Source organism: Carassius carassius, chromosome 33 (assembly GCF_963082965.1).
Source record: "Carassius carassius chromosome 33, fCarCar2.1, whole genome shotgun sequence".
Lineage (NCBI taxonomy): Eukaryota > Metazoa > Chordata > Actinopteri > Cypriniformes > Cyprinidae > Carassius > Carassius carassius.
The window spans coordinates 30,719,089-30,729,161 of NC_081787.1; positions in this window are offsets into that span (position 1 = coordinate 30,719,089).

Below are 10,073 nucleotides of genomic sequence, written 5' to 3' on the forward strand. Positions count from 1 at the left end.
TAACATTCGCATGTGTTTTTTACGATCCGTAAGTGACGTTGGTCAAAAGCAGAATCGGCCATTCAATCATATTGGCTTCCAAAACTTCTCCCAGTTTTCATCAATCCGTGCAGTATTTTTGAAAGTAATCATACAGAACGAAGGTTTAGAATCTCTAGATTACATTATTGGCATGATTTTGTCAAACATATAAATAAATACCATGGATGGTTATGTATTTGTTTCGGTACAAATGTGCTTCTGGCTGCCTGCTAGGTCATTTGACCCCTATCTGGCAAGCTGATTGGCCGAATCTTACAAACATTTCAGCCTATGTGTGCTGTATACAAATCAAAAAGTGACACACTGGTAGTCTGATAGCACTATAGCCTACAGATGAACTCCACAACAAATAATAACACATGTAACTTATGAGGCTTTATGGTTCCAGTGAAAATGAAAATATGAACTGATACAGTGCACAGTAGAAATATAATAAAAGGGATATGTTATATTAAAAAGTATATGTAGTACAACTTAAAGTAAATAATATGAAAAGAGAGTACAATGGTACAATAACATACCGGTATGTGATATAATAGATTTATAATAGCATAAAATTATATGTATAATATGTATAATACCATAATAAATAACTGAACAACAATAGGTTAATAATAGCAAGAATATGTAATATCAAGGGTGGAATAATACAGATTAGACAAAAATGAAGAATAAATTAATAGTAAACTAAAGAGTAAAATAAATAAAAAAATTGAAATTAATTTTAAAATACTATTTGTGTAATAATTATTAATCAAATTAAGACACAACTAATGACACGACACAAAAAAAAGGTCCAAATTGTGTTTAATTAATGAGCTCCTTAAGTAAAATATATACATGCACACGCACATATATATATATATATATATATATATATATATATATATATATATATATATAATAAAAATCCTCTGAATTAATCTCAGCTCAAGAAACACATTTTATTTCAGTTTTCAGTTCTGTCTTTCTCTTGGAATAGAGTGGTTTATTTGTGAAGACAAAACCTGACTAATAAAGATTAATTATCCGCCGCTTCCTTCAAGAAGTCAAATAATGTTAAAAACTTGATGATGCTTGACATTTTGTTCTATAATGCACATTACACACACTCATGCAGAAAACACACATTTTGAAACAGTGGTTTATTTTTCCATGTATGTTAACACATATGAATGTTTGTGTGTGAGTGTGTGAGGTTTACCTTGCACAACAAAATCTCAATGTATAGTTATGTTTATCACAGACCAGAATATGAGATGCTCCCCTCAAAAAACTTTAGATTTATCAAAATTAATAATCATTATAACAACATCACAATGAGTTCATTGTGATATTGCAGCTGGATTCACTATGAGTTCCTGTGTTTTTCATTTCTAGGCTATTTAAATCATGTAGTTTTTGTGTAAAGACACGCAGTGCATGATCAGCATTAAACAGCCTGTGCAAAGCTTTTTAAATGCAGTCTATAGTGTTAGAATATGAGCTGGGTCATTCTGTCGATTCATTCAGGACTGCTCTGGGTTTAGTACAAACACAACACTAGTCTGTGGAGGTATAGTCTTGTCTCTTGGAAATGCAGAGAACAGCTTTCCTCAGCTTTCCTTAAGGCTGTCTTTGTCCTGTTTGCAAATTGCTAAAAGGGAAGAAAAAAGAATACATAGAATCAGTTCACAGTTTTATGAAAAGCAATGAAATCCTTATAATCAAGTGATGATAAACTTAATCAGTAACACTTTTGAATAACGGTCCATTAGTTAATATTAGTTAACTACTATAGTTAACATGATCTAAGCAAGAACAATCCTTCTACAGCATTTATTAATATTAGTTGATGTTCATTTCAACATTTACTAATGCTAACATGAACAAAGATGAATAAATACAGTAATAAATGTATTGTTTATTGTTTGTTCATGTTAATTAATGAATTAACTAACATTAACTAAAGGACCATTATTCTAAAGTGTTAGCACTTAATCTTTGTAAATAAGTAACGGTAGTGAAATTAAAGAGAGAAGCTTTAGCTCCATCATTAATCTAGACAGTCAAAGGGCTCACTCTGTATATTGTGTTCATAACACCATTTAGTTTATTATAATAAACGGCAATATAAGTTAAAACATAAAAAGAATTCATTTGAACTTTGAATTCTTATAAAGTCTCAGCTTTCACTGCTAACTACGTTAGCGATATCGCTAGCTATTATTAATAGTCTGACACTGGTGGTTAATTAAGCTGTCAATGTTAAAAATGACCAAAAAACATCGAGAAAGTAAAACAGTTGTCTTACTTGTGAAAGATAACACCCCGAGATCTGTTTTTACTATCGTGTGACGGTTTGTAGGTGTCCAATCTGTCGATGAGTCAGGTACGTTTTCTTCTGTCCTGATGTGAGAGTTATGAGAGTTGCCCGCTCCAATATGGCGGTGACGTTGACGTGCGGTCGAGCGGCCAATGAGGCGTCTAGGGGTGCTTCTCAATTCATATTTGTGCATCCTCGTTTCCTTTCCTCGCTTCCTTTCCTCGTGTCTTAGCTCCACCCTTTCAGGATGCGAGGGAAGGACGCAAGGAAAAGACGTGAGGATGGAGGACTTGAATCAAGTGAAATGATTTATCCTCGCTCCCTTCAGCGTTACTTCAAAGTGTCATCAGCTGTAATTAAAGGGATCTGCCCTTATGTTGTTAAAGTTTGTTAATTAAGACATTCATAATAAATATTAATAAAGCAAGATGCCCTGTTTGAAATATATGACATGCATGGTTTATTTGAAGTGAAAAGGTAAAATATAAATAAAAAGTGTTACAACAGATGTGAAGGGGGAGGAGAATTTATACGTGCGTCACGTTAAGTCGATAAAATACTTCCGCATAGGATACACCTGTGTATCCTCGCTCATCTCTCCTCATGAAGCCTCCTCCCTCCTCGATCCTCGTCTCCTCGTGGTGCAATTAGAGAATTGAGATGTCCTTCAAGATGGCTGTGTTCGATCGGTTTCCGGGTCATAGGATGGAGGACGGAGGAGCGAGGAAATGAGTAGGGATATTGAGAAGCACCCTACGTATTTATGTGGCGAGCTGCGGACAGGAAGTGACGCGCCACAAAACCTCAGAAGAAGCAATACCGCCCTGCGTGTGACGTCAGCAGCGGAAGACGACCGAGAGCGGAAGTTTTCGCTGGTCACATTAAACGCCTAAAACAGATCACTTTTAACAGGTATGTGTGAAATATCGAGACTGACACGACCCTGTGTGAATCTGTAGTGCTTCGAGAGAGAGAGAGAGAGAGAGAGAGAGAGAGAGAGAGAGAGTCAGTCATGAGCCGAGTCTGACGGAGCTCGGGAGATAATCGCTGCTAATTATTAGATCCGAGGTGCTAAAATAACAAAGACAAGAAATATTAATGCTCCGACTACAATAACGACGTATGTTATTCATTCTTCAACAGGGAATATAGTGATGATTCGAACTGTTGGGGAATGAGAGTTTGGCCTGCTCCCACAATCACCACACACACACACACACCACAAACAAATCATATAATTAGAATATCATCAAAAAGTTGATTTCACTAATTCAATTCAAAAAGTGAAACTTGTATATTGTATTCATTCATTACACACAGACTGATATTTTTAAATGTTTATTTCTTTCAATTTTGATTGTGAACTGACAACTAAGGAAAATCCCAAAATCAGTATATCAGAAAATTTGAATATTACTTAAATTAGATTTTTGGGTGAACTATCCCTTTATGTCATTAATAACTCACCCTCATGTCGTTCCAAACCCGTGAGACCTCCGTTCATCTTCTGAACACAGTTTAAGATATTTTAGATTTAGTCCGAGAGCTCTCAGTCCCTCCATTGAAGCTGTGTGTACGGTCTACTGTCCATGTCCAGAAAGGGAAGAAAAACATCATCAAAGTAGTCCATGTGACATCAGAGGGTCAGTTAGAATATTTTGAAGCATCGAAAATACATTTTGGTCCAAAAATAGCAAAAACGATGACTTTATTCAGTATTGTCTTCTCTTCCGTGTCTGTTGTGAGAGAGTTCATAATAAAGCAGTTTGTGATATCCGGTTCGCGAACGAATCATTCGATGTAACCAGATCTTCTTGAACCAGTTCACCAAATCGAACTGAATCGTTTTAAATGGTTCTCGTCTCTAATACGCAATAATCCACAAATGACTTAAGCTGTTAACTTGTTTAATGCGGCTGACACTCCCTCTGAGTTCAAACAAACCAATATCCCGGAGTAATTCATTTACTCAAACAGTGACTGACTGAACTGCTGTGAAGAGAGAACTGAAGATGAACACCGAGCCGAGCCAGAAGAAGGCCGTCGCTAGTGCGGTGAAAGGTGGTGATGATTATAGGGGCCCACAGCCGAGGGGGGGCCCTCTACCGTCTGGCTGAAGCCAGTCTAAAAAGGACAGTTGACAGGCCACTGCTGCGTGTCGTCACGAAACTTATAATTTTCATTTATTTTTAAGCCTTGCCAATTTAAACATTCAAAAGCGTTTAACTCCTTTACATGCAAGCATCGCCGACGGCCCCAGTTTATTATTGTTTCATTTTCACAGCACGTTAAACATCACTCTCTTACTTGATCTGGACAAACTGTGCATCAATTGAAAGTTTAAAGACTCTAGCTTCGATATTTGATCAGTCTGTGGTAGTGTTGTCAAAAGACCCGGTACTTCGGTACCAAGTCGGTACTAAAAAAATGTAAATGTGACGGTACCAGGTTTCTTTAAGTACCGGTAGTACCGAGGACCCGTTCAAACCCGGTTCAGCGCTATGATTTCCGCGAAGCAGAAAACGAGGACGGAATCTCAAAATCCAGTCATGAAAATGAAACTTACATTTTAATATAGACAGTCATGGAATTTGTCAAAGTTAGCATAAATTAATCAAATCAAATCTCCATATGGACCAGTATCTGTAAATGTTAAGCTGCAAAAGTTGTTTGAAATATGAATCGGTGTTCTGCGCGTCTCTGTGTGAATTAATGAATGGCAGAGACGTGCGGGTTTGTTTACTACATAGACTGAAGCGCGTGACGCTTGCAGTACTTTCAGCATCTGAGCTTCAGAGTTCTGTCTCCATCAAGCGATCTTTTCAGTTTCTCACACATGCAAAAGAGAGAGAGAGCGAGAGAGAGAGAGAGAGAGTCTTACCACGCTGAATCGACACGCTATATGTAAACTATTCTTTATTGTCTTTTCCTGTAATGGAGTTCATTTAGAATTATTCATATTCATTTTTGAACAAGCAGAAGACATACCGGTTTCTCCGGTAGTGGGCGGAGCTAATGCGCAAATGGCAATTTCATTGGCTGGCCCCTTTTTTGTCTTTTTTGCTGGCTCAGTGGCGTCACCTGCTTCAGGTTCTGCTGTTGTAGCCTGAGCAGAAGCAGTTGAGCCTGCGGTAGAGCAGTCTTCCTCTGTCACCATAGCTATCAGTTCTGCAGTCGCTGCTTTCTCAATGGTTTTGATCCTGCAATCGTTGTTATAGCGGTTTTTGAACCGTGGGTGTGGATGCCAAACTCAACAACTCTTTCACACAGTCTTCGGAGTACTTGGTGTTCAGGGACTCCAAAATGGCTGTTAGATTTTTTTTGGTTAGCTCTGTGTCATCATCAGACTTCACCGCCAGAACTTCAGTGTTGAACAAGGACAACTCAGGTTTTAAGTAAGAAACTGTTAAAAGCTGTTCACCTGACAGAGGGTCTGTAAATTCTAGCAGAGGACCAAGTGCTTTGCTTACCGCCTCCAGCACCTCAACATCTTGCCATGTTGGCACAAGGTGCCTGTGCATTTTGTCTGCAGTTAAAACAAGACGAATGGCCTTTTCTTGCTCAAGAAACCTCTCAATCATACGCTGTCTTGAGCCTCATCTTGTTGGTGACTCTGTGATCAGTTTGTGTTGTGGAAGCTTTAGCTGCTCTTGTGCATCTCGTGACCATTTATTTGCAAACTCCGATGGCTCTGTCTATTCTAGGGTTCCGCATGCTCCTCTCTGGAAAACATTTAAAATAAAATATACGATAGACTTAAAACATTTTGAGTCCATTGAACATTCAAAGTGTGAAGGTATGAATGACATTTTATATTACTATTTTATATTATAATCATTATATTTTAATTTATAATTTGTTTTATTATGTTCCTGTCATTTAATTTGACCATTACAGTTCTAAAACAGCTTTGCTTATTATTTTATTCTTAATTGTATTTTTAATCATTCCAAAAAACATAAAATTCTGTTTTACGTAAATTTAATTTCATAGAAGCACGAAAATTGCTTACCAATGGCAATATGAAGCCTATGGCCAAAACAAGGAAGTCGCTGCCAGGTGTTAATCCGTAGTGCACTGACAGCGTTAGCCCTGCTGTCTGTTGTCATGCAAACCATGCGATCTTCGGGCAACGACCATGATGCCAGTGCATCTTTTAGACCTTCAGCAATTGTCGCCTTTGTGGTCATCTGGAAAGTGAGATGTCTGCAGACAGTAGCTTTGGAGTTGCCAAGTTTCATCAATGAAATGTGCTGTCAGGGAGAGGTATGGCTCTGATGTTCTGCTTGTCCACAAATCGCTTGTTGTGGCAAAATGTGAAACCTTCTGCACTTCATGCGCAAGAGTTTGGCCACATGATTCATATAATTTAGGCAGTGCTGTTTCACTGAAGTATTTTCGTCCAGACAGTGTGTATCTTGGGTCTAACATTAGAGCTGCAACTAACGATTATTTTTTCTGTCGACTACTCTAACGATTATTTTTATTAAAATAAATTATTAATCTAATGTTCTTTTTTTTATTAGATAATTAATCCTTTGGATAACTTTACAAAAAATATAAGTACAACTTCTAATATAATATTTCAACCTTTATTCATTTTTTCCCCAAAAATACTTCAATGTGGTTGAAGTTTTTACAGTATACAAAAATAAAGAGGCAAAGAAAATTATTTTACTATGGTAAATATGAGTTAACGAAATATGAGTCACAAATTTCCAGTTGTCTGAGACGTCATGAAATGTTCTTTAGCATCACAAACCATAAAATGTAGTCAGGGTTCTGCCATGGTTTATTTTCATAATAGGTAAACACAGGTCTCAAGTTAACACAATCACATTTCCCTGATTCAGCAGCTGCACGATGTGACGCCGAGAGTCCTGTCTTGAATCCAGAGATCTGGAGCTAGTTCGGTGTAGATCAGTAGCTCGGTGGTTTGTGACTGTTGTCGTGCGGCGCAGCGCGCCGTCTTTTAACGCATGTTCGAAACCCGCACCTCAGAGACTAACTTTATTTTTTTGTTTATCCTACTTACTTCAGCCGCTACGGGTGATCATACCAATAACTTGTAATCTTTACAAGAATATCAGAATCATGCAATGAGCAAGTCTGCGTTTATTATACACTTAATAATATCACATCAGTTTGTGCTTTTAGAATCGCCGAATCTGCTGCAGTCGTTCCATCACATCTGCAGCAGAGACCTGAACCAGGAAGTTGGTCGCCAGATCACACGGTAACCAGTTAAACCGTAACACCGGAAAGCGCAAGGATGTTTTCCTCTGAGGTGCTCGTGCATCGCAGTTGTGCTGCCGTGGTACACCATATTGGTTTTTCAAAGGGTACAAAGGTCCATTTTATTTGGTCTCTGTTTAAAGTATTCCCATACTTTAACAGTGGTCTCTGTTTTTGTGATAGAATGCAAATTTCTCCATTCCCAGTATGCCATTACACGAGATGTAAACAGTGTGACGCGTCGATGCATTTCACACACGTCGACGTATTTTTGTAGTCGACGTAATCGATGACGTCGACGCGTCGTTGCAGCACTATCTAACATCTTTAAAAAAACTGTTTAAAACCATTGCCCCGTTTCCACCGCAGGAACTTTACCCAGGAACTAGGGACTTTGGCCTGGTACTCGGTGTGTTTCCACCGCAGGAACCAGGAACTAAATAAAGTTCTGGGTAAAAAAATGCCCCTCAGAAAGTCCCTGCTGGCGAGGTGGTACTTTTTCAAAGTTCCGGAACTTTCGGGGGCGGGACTTGGCCGCTAAACATCCTGATTGGTTGAGTTCACGCAGCATTGGTTGAGTTCAACCACCATTTATTCGGATCAACATTTTCAAAATATTACTGTTATTGTGTCATGAAATGTAATTTTAAAAGTATTTCAGGCGAGAATGTAGTTGTTTAAAACTCAAATCTATGGTTTATTTATAAAGACAGCGCCTATTTAAAGATGTGTTTGGCCGATCTCAGAGACGGTGAACTCCACGTATGGAAGTAAAATAATGACTTATGTCTTTAAAACAAAAAAGCATGCCGAATAGCACTAACTGAAAAAATAATGCATTGAATTAACAGTTCTTGCATTTTAATGCCTTGTATTTCCAGGGCTTGCATCTTTAGGTCCTGAAATGTAATATAGTTGTTCGTTTAAGCTGTGAATATTTCAATTAAAAATATTTCACACACTTTTTCATAATAAAAAAATCAATAATTCATATTCACGTTCCAGAATTCACTTCCAAAATATTAAATCGGTTAAAAAATACGATGTATAATATTCAACAGGCAAATTTCGGTACATTTTATTTCACTTTCCAAATTCGCTTCCACAAATTCAGTGGTTAAAATTCGGCAGATAATTCGCCCTTTCACATCCGGGAGCTGCAGGAATAGCAGTAGAGCACAGAGGCATGATCTCTATCTATCAGCAGGTGGTGCAAGCGGCTGTTAAATAAGGCCAAAGCAACAGGTGGATTAAGTAATACAGTTACAAAAACTGATCTGCAGAAATTAAGCAAGCGCTAAGTAGAAGTTTTGATTATCGGGGCATGTGGAAAAGCTGATTGTGCGTATGTTTATTTCAACCTCTTTGCTGTGACCAAGTAAGCAGCATTCAAAGGAGATTATAATGGTGTTTTACCCAACGCTGAATTACAGAACTAACATTACATCTAAGGAAGACATATATTGCTTTCGGTTGTTTAGTTTGCCTAACTTTGTGTCATGGCTTGTGAGTCGCTGTGCTGTAATACTGGGGATCCCCTCACGTCACACTCCAGGGTTCCCCAATGACGAGTAACACTTCTCAGTCAATTAATACTGTGATATAAGACCTCAGATCTCAGAAGACATTTTATTGATTATTATGCAAACTATATAGACAGTTAAGCAGATGTAAAATATGAACGAACGCTCAAGGTTTCACGCGGTTTCCCTCAGAAATCTGTTAAAGAAAAGAAAACACGTGGCTCAGCGCACTAACAGTGACAGCGATTTAAAGACAAACTCACATCTTACTGATGATGCAAACTATATACAGACAGATGTGGATATGAACGCAAGTTACGGAACAAGAAAAAGTGCATGTTATATATATAAAATAATTTATTTAATTTATTTAAAAAATAATTAATGAATGAATAAGGGGCCATTCACATATCGCGCCTAATAACGCGTGGAAAAGGCTATGTGCGCCGCTTTCTCCTTTTTTCCAAAGTGCTCGGGCAGAAGCGCTCCTGAGGCTAAGCAACAATGACGTGCTCTCTCCATGAAGACGCGGAAATTTCAGCAAAGGATAAATGGATTTGCAGCACAAAAAAAATCGCTTTCAGTAGCTCTGCTACTAAATTTATTTCAAAATGGCAATCCATTCAAAGGAGATTATAATGGTGTTTTACCCAACGCTGAATTACAGAACTAACATTACATCTAAGGAAGACACATATTGCTTTCGGTTGTTTAGTTTGCCTAACTTTGTGTCATGGCTTGTGCGTCGCTGTGCTGTAATACTGGGGATCCCCTCACGTCACACTCCAGGATTCCCCAATGACGAGTAACACTTCTCAGTCAATTAATACTGTGATATAAGACCTCAGATCTCAGAATAGATTTTATTGATTATTATGCAAACTATATACAGGCAAGCAAATGGGATCAAAAAGAATCCAATGCGCTGCATTTTCTTTATAATTGATTTCCATTACCACTGATCTATA